General features: G+C 37.5%; 1 long non-coding RNA gene across 1 annotated transcript; it reads right to left on the minus strand.

The window, feature by feature from the left end:
- Positions 1–1,599: 1,599 nt before the first annotated feature.
- Positions 1,600–1,914, minus strand: LOC116172925. Its single transcript, XR_004145806.1, has 2 exons — positions 1,825–1,914; positions 1,600–1,774 (listed from the first exon to the last, which is right to left on the minus strand). It is a non-coding gene; the product is annotated as an uncharacterized LOC116172925 (long non-coding RNA).
- Between the last annotated feature and the right edge of the window lie 21,350 nt (positions 1,915–23,264).

Here is a 23,264-nt window from a genome sequence, read left to right on the forward strand (position 1 = left end):
GCTTATAGGCCTTATTGATCAGTTTTCCCAATTGATATTTCTGCTTTTCGAGCGCCCTGCTCCATCAGGGATGGTTATACAGCGGCTCGGTAGTCCTCAGCGAACATGCCTGTTCGGATTTGGCAAGATCTACTTTGTCCTGTAGGATGTATCCCTAAGGTTGACGTTAGTCCTCCCCCGTGTAGTATGGTGAGCATTTGAGTCACACCCTATAATGAAGTTCTCTCAGTTCTGCCGTATCATTACTGGGAGGCACGTTGACAAAATCTCATGAGAGATATACTGATGCTATTGCCACTTGAGCTTTACCCCGTATGTCACAGCTTAGCTGTATAGTCGTGATATCACGGCCACACAGGTGTGGCAGCAGAAGAGCTTTAAGGTGGCGAGGGACATAAATAAATGTTCAAGGGTTTTCTTGGCGTGTATCAAAGAAAACGGTTTCTGTCGTGCCCCCAAGACTAGAAACCTTTGATTTAACAACTCAGGGTTCTTGAATGGGGGAAATATTACTAGACGCCTATGAGTTGCAGGTTTATATGTATCACTGCAGCTCCCATGAGCTCAATCTCAAACCATTGAAACAAATACAGGTAACGGCGCTTGCGATCATAATTTTCGTAAGAAGACACCATAAGATTCCACTAGTGGATAATAGACTAAGACTAAACTTACGCCCGACGATTTCCGAACCGAATCTTCAATTTACGAATCATTTAAAAATAATGTTTAAGTGAACTGAATTGTTACCAAAAATAATTGAAAATTTCAAATGGAAATTGTTTTTGAAACGGCATTTAAAAAAAACCTAATTGAAAAACCGTTCAATTTTAACATAGATTAAATGGATCAGAGAAGGAATGTACAGGCTGTCCCATTTTCAATAATCTTATAGGGTATCTTCGTTGGTGCTACCAAAAAAGTAATATACGCCTCAAGTGCTCTTTTTGTGTCAAACTTAAAATGATAAAATTAAAAATTGAAAAATTTTTGCTGTCATAAGAGATACGGAGGACAATTAAAAAAATGCCAATTTGAGAATACCCTATTATTTTCCTAGTTAAAAGAGATACAGAAAAATGCGAGGAAAAATGTTTATTACAAAATTTACTTTACAATGATTGTTATAATCTGTCGTTTTCAAAATAACTATACGGGGATCAGGCAAAAAAACTGCAACTTTTTTTTAATGGAATACCTTGTATGTTTTAACTAAAGAGATAGATATTAAATTCTCTTCTCAAAAGTATAATACTAAAAATTCAAAAAATTCACCATTAATTTTTTTGAATTTCTTGAATCTTTTTTGAATAGGTATCATATCCCTGGTGTGATACATTTTTCAAACAGTAAATGTAAAAATAGTGGGTGACGCGGTGCAAAGAGTGTCAGAACAAAAATGTTTAAACTGAGGGTATAAACAAGAGAAGGATTTCATTACTTAAAATGTATGTTGCTTCCATTTTTCTAGCACTATAGAAGATGGAATAATGGTTTTACATATTTTTTGGGTTTCATTTTTAGACCTTTTACGATTTTGTATACTTTCCAGGATGGTGTGCTATAAATGATAGATGCAAAAGCATGAAAATAAAAAAATCGAAACTAGTTTTTTATTAGTTCCTCGAAAAAGGAAATAGTTTATTTTATTTAGTTAGTGTTTAACTTTTCCGCAGGAACTTGTCACATCCCTCGTAGCAAGACGGCCCGGAAAGGAATGGTCGTAAGTGGCACGCACTCATTCGAATGCACTCTTCATATTCACCGCCAAACCCTGAAAGTGATATATTATTTCATAACCTTTTTTTTAAATATCTTCCATACCTTGGTTTACAAACACCAAAAAGACCATTAAAACAAATGCACAATAACGAAACATCTTACAACACATTCTACAAGCTTCTGACTCTTTATATCTCCTATGGTGTAGTGTATGGGAAATGGGAATACCGAATAACAAACATTTCAAATTGATAAGGAAAAACCATTCAGTTAAGTCTAAATATACAAACCATTGCAAAACGGATTAATAATAGACAACAGTTGCATAGTAATTCATAAATCAATTTACCCAAAATCGCCACGAAACCTTCATTTTCATGCCTACTTTCTGTCAGGAATTTTAGTTTCCTTGACAGAGGCAGAGCAGACTACGTTTATGCCGTTGCTTGTCACTTTACTGGCCGCACCTGTGACTTTGCGAAATGTCATTATCATTAATTGAAAGATGTACATAGACATTGAAATTTTATATTAAAATACGGGTACAGTTTAATAGAAAACTCGTCAGTAAAATGAAATTACCTGACTCAGAAGTTAACAGTACTCGGCCCTTGTTCAAAAAATGTGTCCATAGCGCATACAAATCTATAAAAACGCTCATTTTTTAATGGAAGCCCCAATTATAGGTTACTCTGCATCAGAACATTTTTGAAAACAGTGAAATAAACCTTTTGGATTTTTCCAGAGAGACCCTGGGTAAAAATAAATGAAGGGGAAGAGAAATTACGGTTAGTAAAAAGTTAGGGAAAAATAGTAAACTTAAGAAAAATGTTGATTTTATAGGTGACCTAAGTTGTTTAAAAAAAATTGAGGGTAGCTGATGGTCTAGTGCAAAATTACCTTTACCTCATGAAGGGCCTTACGTAATAAATAGGCGATTTGGAGATAGTTACGTGTTACGGTTTGGGGATAGGGTTAGGGGTAGATTTCATTTGAGTATTGTTGTACAAATATGATGATAATTATGAAGAATATGACTAAGTTTTTGAAATTCAAATTTTGGTTTTGGTTTAGTGTTTAGATTAGGGATGATAGGATTATTTCCCGGGCATTCTTGATTGCTGGTGCAGCGGGAGAGTTGATTTTGATTAGGGAATTTATTGTTTTTGTGCGATCGTGTTCGAGTCTCAAAGGTAAATCCTGAAATATTCGAGGCAGATTAGTGGTAAATAGATTAAAAAAAAAACCTTGTAATGCGATTTATTCTTGTTGCTCAATTTAAGAGGTGATAAATGCTGTGTTAACTACGTCCGTTAGGACGGGGTACATTTGAAAAAGGATTTTTAGAATGGACTTGAGGGTCTCGTTATTAATGAAAGTTCATTAGAAAATTTGTTTAAGGTCGTTGGTTTTTTTACGAAACAACACAGAATACTTCAGTTAGTATTCAAAGTTAATTTTGTTTACGTTCCGGTTAAATGTAAAGGAATTTCCGGAAATTGTTTAAAGTCTCTGATTTTAATTTCCTATTAAATGTGAATGCTTAGCCTAATTGTGCGTCAGGATAAATAAGGACGGGGACTGCCCTTCGGAGCGATTGCGCACCAACTTAGGGGATCCGCGGTGTCATCAGAACCACACAGGATATTAACTAACAGGTTTAGGGAAGAAACAACATCAGGGAGAACCTGGAAGAATTCTATCCACAATTAATAGGGAACGTAGTGGAATTAGGATGATCAATAATATACTAATAATGAGGAGAAGTCGAAGCTTACATCATGGATAACAGAAAGCAGGAATTCTGGGGAGGATACGAGTCCTTGGTGGCAGCGACCAATACATACAACGGACAGATAGTGGTTAACGAAGAAGAAGGGGGGAAACATATCATCGAACCGCGAGCTATAACGGGGACCACAGGCCACTGCTACATAGCATACAGACTAGGGAGCAACAATGTCCGGAACCACTACGGCAGCGTGGTGAGGGCAGTAAACATGATAGAGGAGGTAATAGGAGCTCCGGAGGACAAGGGTGCTGGGGGAATACGAGGCCGCCATCTCTAACGAACATAGTCAGAGCCACGCCGAGGAGGAGCGGAAATAACCAGGATAGAAGCCAGGATGCAGAAGGGGGAACAGCATGAGGGTAGCCACGTGGAACGTACAAGAGGCAAACGACCCAAAGAAAGGGGGGCTACTTGACGACGAATTAAGATAACAGGAAATAGATGTAGCCACCCTACAGGTAACCAAACTAACAAGTGGGATTGCTGTTACAAGGAACTACGACTTGTGGATAGGAAGAGGGAAGAAGGAGAGAACCAGCAGCAATCGTAATCAGGAAACACCTAGGCATTGAGATTGAAAAATTTGAAGAAAGAAGCGAGAGTGTATCTATGGCCCAAATCAAGGGGAGCATAGGAATACTAACGGTTATAGGATGCCACATCACCTCGGACAAAAGAGGATAAGCGAAACTCAGGAAGCTAGGCGAAATAATAAAGCAAAAAAGCGGAAGATACTCGGGCATCATATTAGGTGATTTCAACGTGCAACTAGGCAGACTAGACGGAAGGGAAGGAGAGGAACAAAGGATAACCAATGTGCTCAAACACGAGCAAGACAACGTGAATGGTAACGAGCTAAAGAACATGGTACATCTACATGGACTGAGGGTGGAAAACACATTCAGCAGCAAATCCAAAACAGCGCTGACAACTTGGACGAGAGGAAACTCTGAATCACAGATCAACCACATAGTAAGGACCAAATCACCAAATCAAAGAAAAGAAGCAGTAGGGGTATGGGTCAGAACAGTAGGATCGGACCACAACATTGTAAGGGGAAAAGTAAGGGGGGGGGGGGGGGAACGACACGGGGAAAATCTGGGGAACTGAATGGGGGGATGTGAAACTTCTGACAGGGAAGAAGAAAGGGAGAAGAGTAGGACGAGATCAGGGACAAAAAGAGGGAAGGGAGACCATCTTCGAACAAGATCGCCGAAATGCTCAAGGAAGTAGCAGGGAAAACGCTTGGAGGACGCAAGCCATGGACAACCACAGCAGAACACTGAAGAGGTCTGGGCAAAACCCACACAAAGCTGAATCAAAGAAAGAGCTAAGGAAGGCCAGAGAGGAGAAAAATAGAGCCTTTGAACAACATGAGATCAAGGAATTCGCCGAGTTTGTAGAGAAAATCGCCAATCTTAGCCCAATGGAGAGGAATGCGCAAATGTGTAAGCACATAAAAAACAGAAGGAAGAAACGAGGGGGGAACCAAAAAAATATGTACCAATGACAGCATAGGAGAAGTTTCTGAAGGAAGAATGTAAGCATAGGTCCAGCTAATGGAGGAGAACGATTACTGGCCACCCCCCCCCCCCCCTAGATACTAGGAAGACTGAAAAAGGTGAAAATGCCAGGGCAGAATAAGGTCCAGGCCAAATTGCTACAACGCACATCACAATGGCTACTAAAGGATCTACACGAATTATTTCAGGAGGTTCGTAAAAGGCAGATCTACGGACGCCCATATATTCACGCCCAGTAGGATTCTAGACGAACACTGGAGAGAAACAGGGCAGGAACCAAAATATGACTTCAGCAATAGACCTGACGAAGGGCTTCGACGAAATAAAGCAAGAAGCAATAGCCACTTCACTGACGCTGTTGGGACCGCCGAAATTCCTAACCAATAGAATTATAAACGCGTGCCTAAGGGAGTGTACTAGTATACAATGGTTTGGGAAGAAGACCGAGGAGCAAATGAAAACCATAGGAATCAAGCAAGGATGTCCGCTCTCTCCAAGGCTCCTCGCGATAGCACTGGACAACGTCATAGGGCAAACAAGAAGGGTGGCGAGGAACTTTAGCACAGATGGCCAATTACAACTACCGACACTATTGGTGTACGTGGACCACCTACTCGTAATCGCGGACAAGATAGAACACGTCGAGGACTTCGTCAAAACCAGCGAGGTATACCTGAAAATGACAAGCCTATATATAAACAACGAAAAAAGTTACATGATTATAAGAGACCCCGGAAGCAACACCCAATGCAAAGGAGGAGGAAAGATCATAATAGCCGAGAAGAAGATAACCATGAAGCACAAGATAAAATATCTGGGAGCGTACCTAAGTAGCACACTCAGTAGGAACAACGCAGTGAAGGACAGAATAATCAACACATTCAGAGTCACACACGGAACCAGCTGGAACTTCATACGAGAGAAGAGAATACCGGACAGCTTGAAAATGCTGCTGTAAAACACGATCATAGCTCCAAGGAGTCAACACCTCAGCGCTAACGGAACGTAAGGCACTAAGGATAGTGATGGAAAACAGCAACCTCACAAGAAAGCACATAAGGGAATTACTAGAAGGAAAGACGATCACCAGGCGACTGAAAATGAGGCAGCTGAGATATTGGGGGAATATAAACAGGAGGAACAAAGACCACATCCTGCAGGTAGCCAGAAATCTACGTGCCTTGAAATGGAACGTAGGCCGGCCCTGCTTCACATGGAACACCACTATAGGAGATGGGAGGAGTGGAGCAGAGACAAAGACAAAATGAAGATAGAAAGCAGACGAGTACAGGAGGTGGAGGTTGAATCATATGTAATTACGAGCAACCAAGAGGAGGAGGAAGAAAGGGAGGCAGGGAGGACAACAATAAGGATGGGAGAAACAAGAAAGAAGGGAACGAGATTACTAGATGAAGGCATTGGAGACTAATGGAACATCGGGGGAGAGGCTATCACCAGTGAACAGACCTCCCGCTAATGCAGATATTCCAGTGGCGTTTGGCATATGTCGTGGCCCAACGTAATGGCAACAAAAGTGGTTGAGATACACCCCAGTTAGTCCTACCAGGGACACATCCCCACAACAGTTTATTATAAATTCTGGGAGAGGAGGCTACGCCAGGCATATGCCAAAGTATTTTTAGACCTTTTACGATTTTCTATACTTTCCAGCGTCCTACATCAGGAAGGCGTTCCCTAAATGATAGGTGTAAAAGCAAGAAAATAAAAAAATTTAAACTACTATTTATTTGCTCCTCAAAAAAAGAAATCGTTTCCATTATTTAGTTAGTTTTTATCTTTTACTGCAGGTACATATCACACCTCTCATAGCAAACGTGCCAAAGGAATGGGGGTAACCAGCACCCTGTAGTCCGAAGGCAGTCTTCATATTCACCGCCAAACCCTGAAAGTGATACATTATTTCCTAACCTTTTTTTTTCAATATCTTCCATACCTTGGTTTACAAACACCAACAACACCAGTAAAACAAATACCCAATAGTGAAACATCTTACAGCACATTCTACAAGGATCTGACTCTGTGGAAGGGTTTTCACTCTTTTATATCGTCTATGATGGGAATACCGATGGCGCATTGTTTTTATTTTCCGTTATTGAATAACACACAGTTGCACAGTAATTGGAAATTTAATTTATTGCACATATTTACCACAGCACTCCTAGCTTTTGGTCGTGTAGGATTTGCGGCGGAGTCTCCAACTCTGCACTTCCATGTTGAAATTATTACTGTACTGATCGATTAGTCATACTTATGATTAACTTTCTTATTTGGATGAGACCGTTTATTTATACAAGTTGTAAATCAGCATATGCTCGATGAAAGCGCTTTTAGTGAAAATTTGAAGTCTCTAGCCATTGTAACTGCTGAGACCTCAGCCGGACAGCCAGCCAGCCTAACGAAAATAAAAATAGGTGCAGATCTGACTCGGTTCCATCTAAGATTGCGTTTCTACAGCTTTTAACAGACTGCCTTTGGTTATAATTGTTAAGAAATACAAGTGAATAAGATGTACGCGAAACAATTAATTATTATCCGGTAACCTGTAAAAGTGTTTGAATCCAACGAGCCATAAATACGAATGTGTAAGGTGAAAGGTTCGAAAAGGTGTAACTGGGATCATAGAGTCATGACATTTCAGTTACCAATAAATATGTCTCGTTTAAACAATTTCACCTTAGCATCTCATATGCACATTAAACAATCTAATGACTATAAATGAATTAATATATTTTGAAAAAATTAAGGCACATAACTGTTTACCTTTAGATATTAAAATAAATAATATTCATATTCACGACTGCCAATTACCGAAGACATGCATTCACAGCAGTACGCCAATATGTTATGCACAAATCAATATTTATTACTAAAATGGCAAAAGGTGACAACAGAGGTAGTAACTTCTGATAGTTCACGCTTGCTAAAGATACGCAAATTATACATTGAAACATTTTCCAAATTAAAAATTGCCTCTAAGATTCTATTGAGTTGCTAATTTTTAATGGTTGGCCTATTAGTTATGAAACGAGGTCGTCCTGAATCAATTTCAGATGTTAACACCTTGTGGGGATTTAGCAACCTCCTTCATTATTTACACACAACGTGCTTTAGTCACATATCACGCATCGAAATTATTTCCAAAGACCAAACCTTGATGGAGAAGTTTTCATATCCATTATCTATTTATCTATTGTAATGCCAATGCATTAACAAAATTAAAAAATAGTTATTTATATAACAAGAGCGTGAAGTTTAATTTCGCGCATTGAGACTGAAGGTATTTTGACGAGGCGAAGCCCAGTCAAAATATCAGCCAAATGCGCGAAATAACTTCGCGCTAGCGTTATATACAATATTTTTTCTACAACTGAACCGATTGTTAATTAAATTTGTTTTTAAGTTCAACTTTGTCATGTGTGCGAAATACTTTTTTTCATTGTTGACGGTTTCGCGCACGTTGTCAAGAGCAACCTTACAATAAACGTTGAGATTACGTATTTAGACCGTAGGTACAATGTATTTCACAAAATATAAGTTCTTGGAGCAGAGTTTCTAGTTTTAGTTTCTAACAGAAGCATAACTTCCATAAGTCTCACTGGGCAAAAAGTTGTACAACCTAAAAATCCAATCGGGTTTACCAAGAAAAAGTAAGCAACTTGTTTCTAATCCTATTCGTTATTTTGAAATCTGGTATTGATGAGAAAATATCACCTTATAACAATTAATTTTTTTTTAATGTAACAAACCTTACTTTATTTATAAGATGATTATCAATACAGAGTGACCCACATTACTGTTTCAACGAACCTCGTAAAGGAAAATGCAATTGGCCACCGCTAGCCAGGGGAAATGGGCCTTCGTAAGTACCAGCGGGGTTTGATAAAGCTCATATAATTTTTGAGCGCCAGGATTGCACAAGTTGCACCAAAAAGTAAATAAAACATATCAACTAGAAATAAAATAAGAACACAAGCTTTCTGAACCCTCGGCCACTGGTGGGTATTTACAAACAATCTCGTCTTGGCAATGAACAATCCAATATACACAAATAATATTTAATTGCATAAAACAGTAAATAAATTAGCAATTCTGGGCAAGGATACACTTAACTAAATGTAAATAATAATCAGCCCAGCCGATAGCTCATAAAGTAGGTATAACTTAATCTTACCTCGATTATAGGCAGAAAGATAAACAAATTCTCTAACTGAATTACCTGGCGTTAACAGTAACGAGGCAACTTCTGTATTCAATTCACGACATTAGCAAAGATAAACGGCAAGATAAACTAACGGCAAAAGCGATTACCAACAGGTTACCTGCACGTTTGCAATTTCTGGTAGTTGAGGTAACATTCCCTTAGTGATTCTGCAAGCTTACATATAATGCAATAGATCAGCTAATCAACAGGTAGCACTCTTCAATTCGAAAGCGAGTGTTTACATTTTATCCATATCTTTAATACGATCACCCCAATGCTCGTAACGTTGAAAGAAAAATGTATCCAAAAACTACAATGCCAAAATCAGGCCTAATTCCAATTAATTCGAACCCCAATAGTAAATGGGTTTCGAATTGCGATATAGGTAAAACAAAGATAGGTAATTAAATTAACACGTATATGGCATAACCTACAAAGAAACTGGTTAACAAAGAGGAATTCTATTCAAATAACTTCACCTAAAAAAGATAAAACCACCTTCTCATTCACGTAAACACGCGATAATTAATTTAAATAATTTTAGCGTGATGACACTGGATTTTCCCAATTCATGTAAACATTTTTCGTACAGGGAATCCTAAAGTCATTACCGATTGTGACTACTTAAGAATCTGGGGATAGGATCTGGAACTGGAACTGTGTTGAGAAGAGCTCCATTGATACGTTGTAGTATTGTAGTGTAGTGTTGTGGTGGCGTTTCCATCATGATTCAAGTGCGAAGTGGAATAGTCGAAAATTTCATGGTTTAAATAGTCAATTTAAGACCGTAAAGAAGAATTAGTTTTTCGTGAGGATTTTAGAGGAAGAAAATTGACTGTCAAGCCTACAAAAAAAATTAGTGCTTCGACACGTTCTTCAGGTACCTAGCATTCCTTCCAAATACCCTTTGGTTATTATAGATTTGTTCGATATCTAGATTTTCGGATTCATCTGACTCAGATTGTTCGGATTATTTAAAATCTTTCATTTTATTGAATCGTTCTCATATGCACTTTCCGGCCTGTCGCACTCTTAATTTTTTCAATTTTCCAGTTTCTTGAAATCCTTTGAACTCCTTTTTCTCTGCTCACAAAAGCGGGAAGAACGAACAGCCGTTTTTTCTCAGTGTAGCGTGCCCAAAACTTTTATATTTGCATTTCCACGAATCGTGGTCGAGTAACGTATTAAGTAATTTTCCTTCCGTATTTTCAAACTTATCCCATTCTTAAAATTCTTGTAAGAAAGCACCCGTTTTCCGCGCTGAAGTTCATACCCGAAGTTATGACCACACCGTATATTTGTGAACTCGACCAGCATTGCTGAACACCCGGTATCTAGAAGCGATTTAAGCTGGCCGCTTTGTTACTAAAAATTATAGTTTCGGAATTTACTTATTAAATAATATACCGAAACGAAACGAAACCCGTCGAAACCTCTCTTGTCAGAGAAGAAGAAGGCAAATTAATATTTTAGAATTTCAGACATGATACGCCATTATTTTATCGTAAATTTAAAACGAGCATTAAAAGCTGCAAGTTCGTGCAGTTTTCGTAGATACCAGGTGTGTGACCTCGCTGATTGCACTTAAATTACAAGAAACAATGCATTCAATTAAAACTCTGTTTTCGGAAACTTCCGTCCAGCAAGTCAAGGGAGTATAATTAGTGGCAATTAATTTTAATGAGTTGCAGTGAACGTTATCAGAAGTAGTTGGGAGAGGCTACGCTGGATGCGTTCTAATTTTTATATATAGTATATCGATTTTTTTATTCCTCGAATTCTCTTTACTGTTTAAATTGCTTCAGCGATTCTTACTGATCTGATATTTTTCCGTTATTTTTTCGAATCCTTCTGACACTTTGGATTCTACAACATTTAATTTAAATGCCCCAAAAAAGTTGAAGGGGGCACACGAATGTTTGGCACTGAACGGGGGTAAAAACTCACTTGCTGATTGCTTAGTGGTAGCGGGATCAAGGTCAGCATTTTTTTCCAAAAAGATCATATGTTCGTTTGGGAACTACGACCACAAAGGTCGCAAAATTTGCGTTTTTTTTAAATTATTTTCTTAGCAAGCATGAATAGCTTTCCCTTTTCAATTTTGTAAACACTTTTCCAAAATTGAAACCACACAATGTACAAATCAGCATAAAAATTCTTCGTTGAAATTAACACACAAATCGCGAGCACAAAACTAGTACGAATTAATGCTCCAAAGACATTTCGGATCTTGTATTTGGCGGAACAACTAGTTGCACGTGTAAAAACCCACATTGGACCTGAATGCTCAATGGGTATAAATATTAAAGACATTTACCGAATTACTCAAAGCGCGAATAAAAAATCAATGTCCATGAATCTAGCAGAGCAAGGTCAGCAGAACACAAACATATTGCATAATTAGGTGCTAATTAAGTGCCCTATTCCCGAATTAAATGCTCTTTTTTTTGAAAAAAATTATTACATATTTTGCCAGGTTCATATGAACTCAGCAGAACACTACCTCAAAAAACCAAGAAAATGAAAAGTGATCTAACTATAAATAGGTGCTAATTAAGTGTCCTATTCCCGAATTAAACGCTCCTTTTTTTAAATTATGAACCTGGCGGAACATGTAATCATTTAAAAAAAGGAGCATTTAATTCGGGAATAGGACATAAAAAATCAGTTGCATTAAAAAATCGTGTTAAAACGTTTGACTGTTATGCAAGAATGGTTGCAGGGCAACATAACCGGTAGCGGTTACAACCTCGAAGTCTAACAGCACCATTTCGAAGAACCATATTTGGCAACCCTTCCTTGTCAAATTTGACATTTCGGCACCCAGAAAATGGCAATTATTCTTAAATTGATTAATAAAGAGCGAACACGTAAAGGATCAAACGGTTTATTGGGTGGAAAGTAAGGCTTTTTTGCGACCAGCTAAAAAATTAAATTTCAAATTAGACGCCTGTAAAATATTCTCTCAGTGTTGAGTGTTTATTATTAATATCCTATTTGTCAAGTTGATTGAATTTTAATTACAGTATTTAAGCAGACATGTAGCTTCGTGATACGAGAATCAGTGCCGGTTATATACGTTGCTCCATTTACGTATAGAAAGAGAACCATCTAATAAACCATTAACGGGCAACATAAATTACGAAATCGACTTGCCTTCCCATGTCTGTTGTACAGAAATTATTAAAGATGCGGCATTTGAAATTTAAGGTGCAATCAATTTGCCTAGGAACTAATTTATGGTTTATGGTAATTAGTATTGTACGTGGTGATGTTTGCCCCATAAACTTAAATATTTGAATATTAACAATATCAAAGATCTTGCAAGTCATCCTGAGGACTATTACCACCACTTCTGTTTATTCCCACAACCACTTGCATTCGTATCGAGACACTTAAGAATGATGTGCAAGTACACTTTGTCCAAGTGCGATGGGCCACACAGAGAAAAATGGCCCGAAGCGAAAATACTGAGTTATGAATTACCCAATTAACCAGTTTCATATTTTCTATTAACATCGATGTCCATCTAATAAGAACACGCGAAGAATTTCATTCACGCCCCGATATTTTATGGATCCATACGGACAACTGCCTTAATAGAAATAACGATTTATGTCTCTTCATCATTACAAGTTTACTTATTGGGCCATTTTTAAATTGAAATTTGTTTTACTACTTAATTAATTAAGATACGACAACCACAAAATTGAGTTTTACCACTCCTCGCGACTTGCTACGATTTTCGATAATTAAAAAATTTCTGGGGATTTTTACCCATAATCTACGAATTAATTAATTATTAAACACGGCACGCTATACGCGCGCCTGATGATATTTGAGACCGTATAGAAACGGAACTCTCAATTATTTCGGAACGTGTAGGTGGGACCGGGTTATTTTTGTAAATTATGGCCATAAGAGTTGTAAGTTATTAAATTTGTATACCCTGGACCATAATTAACGTATTCAAAATTGCAAATACACAATCTATAATATTAGCTCGATCCTAATGCCTTTAATTATAAATTGATCATATAATTATTAATTTATTAACGCCACAAATATTCCCCAGTCACTCAGAACTGATTGTGATTGTGCGAATCAAAATTTTAAATTATGTTAAATTATTTATTTTTTTAAAAACGGGCGTACGTGATAGGATTATACTAATTTAGTATCTTTTGAATGTCAGGGTCCTGTTGGTGTGTGGTGAATTATTATCTAAGAATTGTAATTAAGAAATTATTTATGTAGTTAGTAATTTCGGCTTTAAACAAATACAGAATTCTTTCACATTCACGTCACGCTTTTACCTATCCACCTTTTTGGAAGAGTGTTCGGATAATTTAAATATAAAATCGTGCGGCACATTTTTTTACTATTCCATCCATAGCGTCTAACTAAAAAGCAAGGTGTATTCCAAGTTATGAACTGGAGGATGTAGGTAAAGCAGCAAAGGGATAGGACCCAAATTCGAACCGTGTGGCACTCCCAATGTAGCAATTTTGGGAAACGAATGATGGGCGTTAAAACGTTCATCTTCAATTTAATGGATACCTAAATTATTAGCACCATTAGAAGAATATGAACCCATATATTTGTAAGGTTATTTTCTTGCCGATTAAAATTCTTGATTTAAATTCCATTTAAATAATCTTTGTAAGCTGTAGTCAGTTTGTTATTACAATACTTCTTTGTTTTGCCGTCCGAGGTCGTGCAGAGTTTTCTTTTTAATTATATTCGGCGTAAGCATTTCTTTGTGCGATATTCAACAATTTTACTTCTAACAAGAAAGTATGTACACGCCGTATTGCTACTCGACATTTTTGTCTGCCTTTTGGGATTTTTATATGGCTCTATAGGCTTATTGACGTTTTTCTCTTGTTATTTTGCTTTCGACACTTCGCTGACGCATTTGCGGATATACTTCTAAGGCCAACGAACGACCAGGGCGAGAAGGAAGCAATCGTACTCTTCATTAGTGAGAAGCGAGCCTCATCGCCAAGATCCCGGGGGAAGAGAGACCGAACGAGGCGTTCCAGGTCAGTATGGTATATGGGCTCCTCCACCATCGCGTCCGAAAAGCCGTTCCACGAGCCACTGGCCACGTTCAAAGAACCAGTTACCGAAATCAGAAAGATGAGAGACTGAACCCGGCCCGAACCCTCCATTTCCGACGGAAAACGCTCCAGGTGCGCCTACCTTAAAGAAGACTGCCGCAAGAGGAGAGAGCAAGAGCACCTTCCTGCGGCTAATAGCAACGCAAGAACTCAATCACCCACACCCAGGGCAATCGCTTCTGTTACCGCTCCCACAAGGATATCCTGTTACGGGTGCGGAAGAATAGGCATCTTAAGGAGCCAATGCAAAACCTGCTCAGACAGACCAAACACCCAGTGCAACGAAGTTAGGTTATTCCTGACCGACCCTATGCCGTTGCCCCCACGGAGACGTCAACGCCCCATACTGAAATTGGAAATCGAAAACACCAAGGGAGGTGCATACCTGGACACGGGGGCCAGGCAGAGCCTTACGGGGAAGAAACTGTAACCTCTTTTGTAGGAAAAGGGGTACAAATTCCTGTGAATCCGAGTTAACCTCATCTTGGTAGATAGAGAAGACCGAGTGCAGGACGTTCTAACCATCACAGTTCCCGTGTGCCCGATTACCACAAGGTAATCAGAACAGAGAAATACACTGCCACACCGAAGTGTCGTCGCCGCCTCGCAGTACCGATGGTGAGTTTGAGTCCCTGTACGCTGCCATCGCATTGCAGCCACCACTAGACGTATTTCCCCATTCTCCACGATCTCGGGGAACCATACCCTAATCTGCTCCACAGAGAATGGACATCGCCACCATGGATCTCGAAGGACAAGAACGACATTCTCTCGAGCGGGACCGAATCAACAACCTCCTAAACGTGTACGCCGCCACTTTTGGAGAGAGGACAGAAACGACCCCCTACGGCGAACATTCTATAGTACTACTTGAAGGAAAACAGCAAAATTTACGTTTGAACTTGAATAAAGTTAGTGAATCGCGCTGCAAATAAAATATTGCAAAATAGCAATGCTAACGTCTGACACAGAGGACAATCGTATACTAAAACTGTAATTAATACTCAAAAAGAATCAATAATTAGAATGACTTTACACTAGCAAAAGCAATTTTGATCGACTACGACTGTCTTTACAGTCCGGGTATAACAGCACAAAAGTGACGCTTAATTCAAGAGAAAAATACTTTACTACGATGCACAAATAACTAAATTTCTATTCAATAGCAATGCAATCTAATCAATTCAAAACATAAATGACCCAAGTCTTTGGAGTAAACAAGCAACGTAACAAACAAATTGTAGATATCGGCTTCGGACGAAGTCTGGTAACTTTAGAACTAACCCATAAAGCAACGGAACTAAAATCTCAAATAGCACAAACTAATATAAAAGATATAACGTAAATCAAACTATCTGAAATGAATTATCGGAGTAACAAAAGTAATCATATCATTGGTAAAATCAAATCTTCGCTAACAACAGAAATAAACTACGTAGCGTCGAGTATAACAGATGGATATACAACAGTAATGTTCTCTAAAGTTTCGTAAATATACTTGCAATTACAATTCAAGAACAATATCAAAGTGTAGGTCAACAAACTTCAAATAATTAGGTTACAGGTAAAATCAGCGGTTTGGAGAATTGAAGTAGAATTTTCGCAGCCGGTAATGTAGAAACTCATCTATGGCGCTCTTGACTCGTTAAAATGGCGGTGGACTTTCACAAATCCAAATTAATTTGGCGTTACAATCGCGCTACTAAAACCATTTCGCACGAAATAAACTATTTCACTACTACACTACATGTTTCAAAGCGAGATAAGGTGAGGAACTTTGAATTCACTCGATTATCAACAAAGCCTCACGTTGACATCAGGAAAGCTGAAGCCATATAAATCCAATAAAGCAATCTACATATTATGATCAATTCGCACTAAATGCAGCACTTCCTGTGGTCGTACTGCAAACAAAGTGCTCATGCGGGAAAATAAACTTACCGAACTTGTTAGGTAAATAACTATATCACTCCTTTAACCTCATAGATCTCCCATTCGAATGATTTAGGCATTAAAAAATCACACCTGCTTGATAATAATAAGCAATTTTTTATTATATTATTATTAAATTAATTTTCCTTAGTTCACTCCGACTCCAAAGGTCCATTTTCCATGCTAGTGTCGCTTTAAAAATACATTTTTCGTTTTTCGTTATAATCGAACAGAAGTTTTGTACAATAAACATAGAAATGACTAAAATATACTTAAAAATGGACCAGTACCATAATTGTCATGAAAATTTCGAATGTACAATACACGGTACCAAGCAAATTTAGTGGGCAAAGTGTGTTCGTTACTTTTATTACGAAGACCCCTGGACAATCGTCTTTACTGCCTTCGAAAGTCGAGCCATAACCCGTTTAATGTTGGGTAGCTCAGACACCACAACATTGAAACAATTTATTCTATAATTAAAGCGCGTCGAATATCGCTAGTAATTGATACTTTTAAAGACATTCACCGTCACATACAAAAAAAAACCGGGAGAAATTCAAAATTTTATTATTTATTAACCGTTCAGTGCAACACCTGTTCCGGTTTTAATTTTAGCTTTGGATTATTAACCTGCCCGAGGCGTCCAATTAAGAAAAATGAATAGGGTGTGTGTGATTTAAGTATTTCTAATCGTCCGCACGTCACTATTGGCACCCCATAAACTAACGAATTAACGCGCCGCGTTCAGAAAAACGATTTTCCAATTAATTGAAGGTCTGTTGTGCATCGTCCGATTGACGTATGCCACTTTGACATTCTCAGTTTTGGTTGCGTATCACTTTTTCGACGCGCTCGCGGGGACTTCTAAACGAGCCGCAAAAAAGTAAGCGAGAAATAGTTTTTATAATAAATTAGATTGGTGAAAGATCAAAATGCTTCCACTTGCAACGTTTAATTATTGCGCGAGGGCTAATTTATGTAAATTTATTGAACACAGGAGTTACGCAAACTCTTTCTCACCTCGTGTATTTACAGTTTTAAATATGTTAATTTCGCGGCTTAAGAAGGCAGCACTTTAGTCTGATATGTATATGAAGTTCGGTATTTCACAATTAATTTGAGTTAGGAAGAGTTACAGTTTCCGTAAGAGCTATTTATTAAACGTTTCCGTACGTCATATCCCTAAACATTAACTAAATCCAGCATGCATCCAGAAGATTTTGCCTGCTCAATAAATACCCACATTTCTATTTTCAAGGGAAACATCAGGAATTTTGCTGAAATTTACCCCTAGTCACATTGCTTTGTTGTTTCTCTTTAATTATATTATAGCCTGAACAGATAGAAGTAGGCAGGATATTATTCAAAACGATAGGAAGGCGTAAATTTGAGCAAAGTATCGTAGGACGTAATATTTTTTTTTAATTTGAGCTTAAACAATTAGCTATAACTACAAATCTTCTCTAGCGACATAACATTTCTTACAACTTAATATTGAGATGTAAATGTAGCGTTACTTCGAGTTTTGATTTTGCATTAATTTCCAAATTCAGTTATGTGCTGTAACAAAAGGTAATGTACTTAGTTTTAATTATAATTATTAGCTTTACTGTAAATTATGTTGCCTTTAGCCAGTGGTGTAGTGGGGTGGGAACCGGAACCGGCGCGCAACAACAGAGAAATGTGAAAAGGGGTCAATTTTAGCAAAATTAAAATATCTAGATTCTTGCTGATTTTTTCCTTGAAAATAGAAATGTAAGTATTTACTAGACAGGCAAAATCTTCTGCTTTTTCCAACACAGGGTGTTTGTTAAACATGCGGCAAAAATTAAAGAGGTCATTCCTTGCATATGTTATCATTTGATGATTTTTGAAAAAGTGCTTTGTTGCAAAAATACAAGACCAAAAAATAGGACTTGCTAGCAACGTTCCGACTAAAAATTACATGTATCATTTCGGCTATAGGAAATCATTCAATGTACACTCGCCTAGCTTTTAATGAATTGCCCTGAGCAAGTCCATAAATCTTTTGCATGTCAGCCACCTCTGCATTCGTATAGTGAGCCATGCTAGAGAACGGCAGAAATTACATGTCTGATAGCCAAACGTCAAAATGACAAAAATAAAAAACAAAAAAACAAAACAGAATAATGAACCAAAAGGAATTGAGTAATATTGCTAAGATAACCAGCCCGATTTTTCACCCTGTATCTTCGCAACAAAGCGCTTTTTCAAAAATTCTTAAACGATTAAAATATTCTTAGAATAGTCCAAGGAATAATTTTTGCCGCATGTTTAACACCATGCATACGAGGATTGTCCGCAAATTAACCACTGCTTTTTCACATAGTAAACACCATTTTATTTCGACCTGTTACAGATTCTGAAATATTTGACTTTTTAGCTATTTTTTTATGTATACAGGGTGTAGAAGCGATTGACGCACCATAGGGAATTCAATGCTAATTTCTTTATATCGAAATATATTCTCCGCTAATTAATTTTGAGCAAAGTTGTACGTAGGTTTCTTGTAGCTTGAAACATTTTGCGTTTGATCATGTCCTCATTTATTAACGAGCTCCTAGAGTAAGTTCATAATTTTGCGGTGTCTGTCCGTCTGTCAGTCCGTTAGCACGATATCTCGTAAACGAATTGACCGATTACGATGAAATTTTGCAGGTGGATTCTTTATCAAATTTGTAGATCGGAGTTCGTGAATTGGAAATGTAGGCCAAAAAATAAAGAAAGCCTTTTTGACATCTCCGTTAGTTATGAACCGAATTGCATGAAATTCAATATGGGCATAGCTTTAGCCATATAAACGCAATTCCAAAAGTTGAGCCTAATCGATCAGCATTCACAGTGCTCTCTTCGCATCTCGGCCATTTATAAACCGAATTGCAAACTTTCTTGTGTATGAAGATATTTAAATGAAATTTGATACATAGGTACTTTGAATAAAGCAAATTTAACGCTAGTTTCAAAATTTGGTTTTGCACATGCTATAGCCATACCTAGGAGCTCGTTTTCTGTATTTGTTTACACGTTTACTATTTTTCAATTCGGGAAACCGGAAAAAATACATAAACTAAGTTAGTATTTTCGTAAAAATCGTGCCGTATAATTATTGAAACAAAAATTAAATTTATAAATATAATTGTAATTTATAATTTCTTTAATTTCTCCTATTTCCCACAACAAAAAATTGCATGAATAGACGCAGAATTTTCTGTTGTAAAATAATTAGGGGAGAAAATGTTTCAATATAAATAAATCACCATTGAAATTCCTTTATTGCGTAAACCGTTTTTACACCCTGTCACGATACCTCGTCGTACCACTCCCCCATCGACCTGCACAGAAAGGAATCGACAGCTGCCTCGGCTCTTCATCGCTTGAGACTTTCATTCCCTCAAGTTGGGGCCCAAATAATAGTGACTGAGGCCCAAATCATGGTTGCACAGAGGATGGTCAATGATTTTACACTCGCATTTGTCGCTCAGATCCGTTGTGGTGTGGCTAAGAGAAGGTGAGGTGTTACATCTGGCAAAGGTCGAGTTCTCTGTATCGATCACCGAGAGAGGAAACCCGGGCACTTCCTGCATGTTTCATATACCAATTCGTTCGTATCGACTGCCAATTAACTTGGAACGCCTTTTCCGTATGAGCCGCTGCTTAGCATCCATCGCCTTATACAGCCGAGAGGGGAATGAATATCTCTTGCATCTTTGTTAGCGATGACCGATTAACTTGGAACGCTTTTTCCATGTAGAGAACGACTTACTGCTATTGTGGTAGGTATATAATTAAAAACACATGTATAATAGTTGTACAGCACTGTTTAACGTTTATTAAATCGTGGAAAAATAACATAACCTCTTAAAGTTCGCACTCAGTAATGTTAAGAACACCATTACCAACTGAGAAATAATCATGAAATTTACAGTAATATAACCTTACTTTTGACGAAATGAATTAAACTTTTAATTAAGATTATGGAAAATTTAGGACTTCTTTCGCAAATTTTATTGTTGAACAAGCTTAATTAAGGTGCCCCCTATCCATTTTTATTGATTTGATGATCGTACCTGGGGGGCTTATTAGCGTCACGTCACGTAACCTTTCTTGAGTGTGTTGGTTTTTCTTTTCTCAATATGCAAGTCAGCTGCCTCAAGTAAGGTGTGACTAACAGAAAAGTTACCCCTGTTGGCCTTGAAAGAGGGGAACAGACGTATCGGTCATGTGTTATTGTAGTTCAGTTTTAAAGTCGAGCTGTCAACTTTTAACTTTTTTAATATTAGACGTGACTTAAAATTGCCACGGTCTTCCCTGAATCCAAATTTTAATGATCAAACCTTATAATGCTATTAAATTTGTGTATTGCTATATGTTGATATTATCTATCGATTCTTCTGGGTCAATGTGTCTTTCAATGCGCCAGATCACCTCGGTGAGATAATCAGTTATGGCCTGCTTAACACATTCAATATGCGAATAAAAACCGCAACTGAAGGAGAAAGAATTCGGTTTAAAGTAATAGAGCTTTGTGAAGGAGCATTTAATCAATTTTAGACGCGTGCATTATATATTGTGGACAGCTACTATCAATAGGGCCGCTCCTCTTACAGTGGAAACAATTTAAGTCATCGTAAGTGAGAAATATTCTGTAGCGTATATGGTAGGTCTGTCTTGTTAAAATCACAAGTTTCCCTCCGAAACTAATTGGATCCCACCTGAACAACAAAGTATTAGGACTACTTACTTACGTTGTGTTTAAAAAGTCGCTATTCGTTGGTCGAAGTGAGGATTAAGTAAGGTAAGCAAGTTAGTAAAACGAGTAGGTACACAGAAATTTAATCAGAATAAATCACATTGTAAAAATAACTTGTGAGGGGAGAAAAAAAAGAACTCACCAAGAAAAAAACCAGCAACAAATGAATATTAAACTGTATAGCAAGATGAATTATTATGTTTGTAATGATATGAATGCATAATAGACTGATTGCCAAGTAAATTTATGAAATGTCGGATCATAGGGCCTACTGGAATTCCTAAAAAATTAATATTTATAACATAACATAAAAAGAACAAACACTAAACATTATAATAAATTCAAGAACCGAATGCGAATATATGCCATAGCGTGTCAGTCTTGTATGAAAACGCTTAAGAGTTAGTCTCTCTTAAGAGATTTTTACATATAAAGGATAAGTAAGTGGATAGACATCTTTGTCTTGGACACAGTGTACCTACCTATAGGTAATATTAGAATGTGAGAGGTATGAATCTGTCATCATGATAAGATGATTTCCAATTAAATAAACATAGATGGGTTAATAGCTCTGTACAAAAAAATGAAATAGATACATATTTATACCAAAAGGATACTGCAACTTTTCGATTTTAAAGGAAATCCTGAGCGGCAATTAATTAGGTACCAAGTGAAACCATTTTTATCATTCCAAAATTGCATTTACCTATCAGAATAATCTATAATAGGCATGTCTTGAAAGCACGCGTACTTACCCCAACTCATCTATCAGCTTTTGATGATAAAAATATACCTATTCATGTAAAGTAAGTGAGTATGGTATAGTTATTGTAGGTAATACACCTATACCGTGTGTGGTCCATAAACTGATCAATGAAAAAAATCGCTCGCCAATAAGTGAAAACTTCACGAGCGCAACTGAATTAGATTGTTTCCTGTTGCACTAATAAGGAGAATAAAGGAAACTGATCATTAGAAAAATGAGCCCGATTGCTATAAATTTGTACAAAAAATCCATCTGCATAAGTGTCTAATTAGGCTTGCTCTAAGTACAAAAAACAAATGATCGACTTTCAGTTCCCCAGTAAATTGGTCACATTTTTTGGCGAGTGAAATCACAAAACGAGTTTCACCCGAACATTTAACCTAGTTGTGACAAAGCTGCATTACAAAATAATAATGCTCCACAAATTTTTCACTTCCTACTTTGGTATGCTCCAAGCTCGTCCCAAGTTTCGCTACAGTCCAACCCACGATACCTTGAATTGGTCGACGGACGGAACATTGGTATTGCTTCTCGAATTATTCCCGCGCATTTCGACGGGGTGGAACTGTAAAACGAGTGGGGATTGTAGGCGTAGATAAGCGGCTTGCAGCTAGCGCCGCTCGCGTTGAATTTTGTAAACTATTAATCCTTGAATTAATGCTGAAGAAGATGCTGTTCAGTACCTGCGCGACTCATCTGCCGCTCACCTGGCATGTTTCGTGTAAAGTAAAATCGGGATGCCGCGTTCGTTCTTTGCACCAATTGGAAAAGGTTAGTACAATTTTTTATTCATTTTACCGCTCATTCACTCCAGCCTGACCTAGCGTTGAAATCACCAACGAAAATTATAGATCTAGGCCTTCTCAGTAGTAAATATTGCAGTTATTACATGACCTGTCAATTGAAAAGCACAAGAGCACCATAATTAACATCAATTGGCCTGGTAACATGATACAGTAATGTAACTCTATACATATTCCAAGCTCTATATTGCGCTAATGATGGGCAGTAAATTTGCAAAACATGTTCACATGTGAAGGGGGTTATAAATTTGTTGTCATAATCGTTTGCCGCGTTTATGATCCGTGTTAGCATTTATAAATTTTGCATTGAATAACTTGCCGAGTAATAACAGTAAAATCGCAGTTTGGTTTCATTATAATCAAATGTGGTTTATATTTTATTGTGCTGCCATAAATTCCGTAATTGCACCGAAGCTCCAAGTTCGCAATTTAGAAATTTCAACGCACTCGTAAAACCACAGGTAGTTACGCTTTAATTAAAATTAGTGCTTTTGCATATACAATTTCAGAAGCATGATGTATGCACATTGTGTGAAGAATTATTGGAGACGCACTCTACCAAAAGGCTACCGAAATTTATGGGCACTTATTAAATTATACAAAATGT

The sequence above is a fragment of the Photinus pyralis genome, unplaced genomic scaffold, assembly GCF_008802855.1.
Source record: "Photinus pyralis isolate 1611_PpyrPB1 unplaced genomic scaffold, Ppyr1.3 Ppyr1.4_LG6, whole genome shotgun sequence".
Lineage (NCBI taxonomy): Eukaryota > Metazoa > Arthropoda > Insecta > Coleoptera > Lampyridae > Photinus > Photinus pyralis.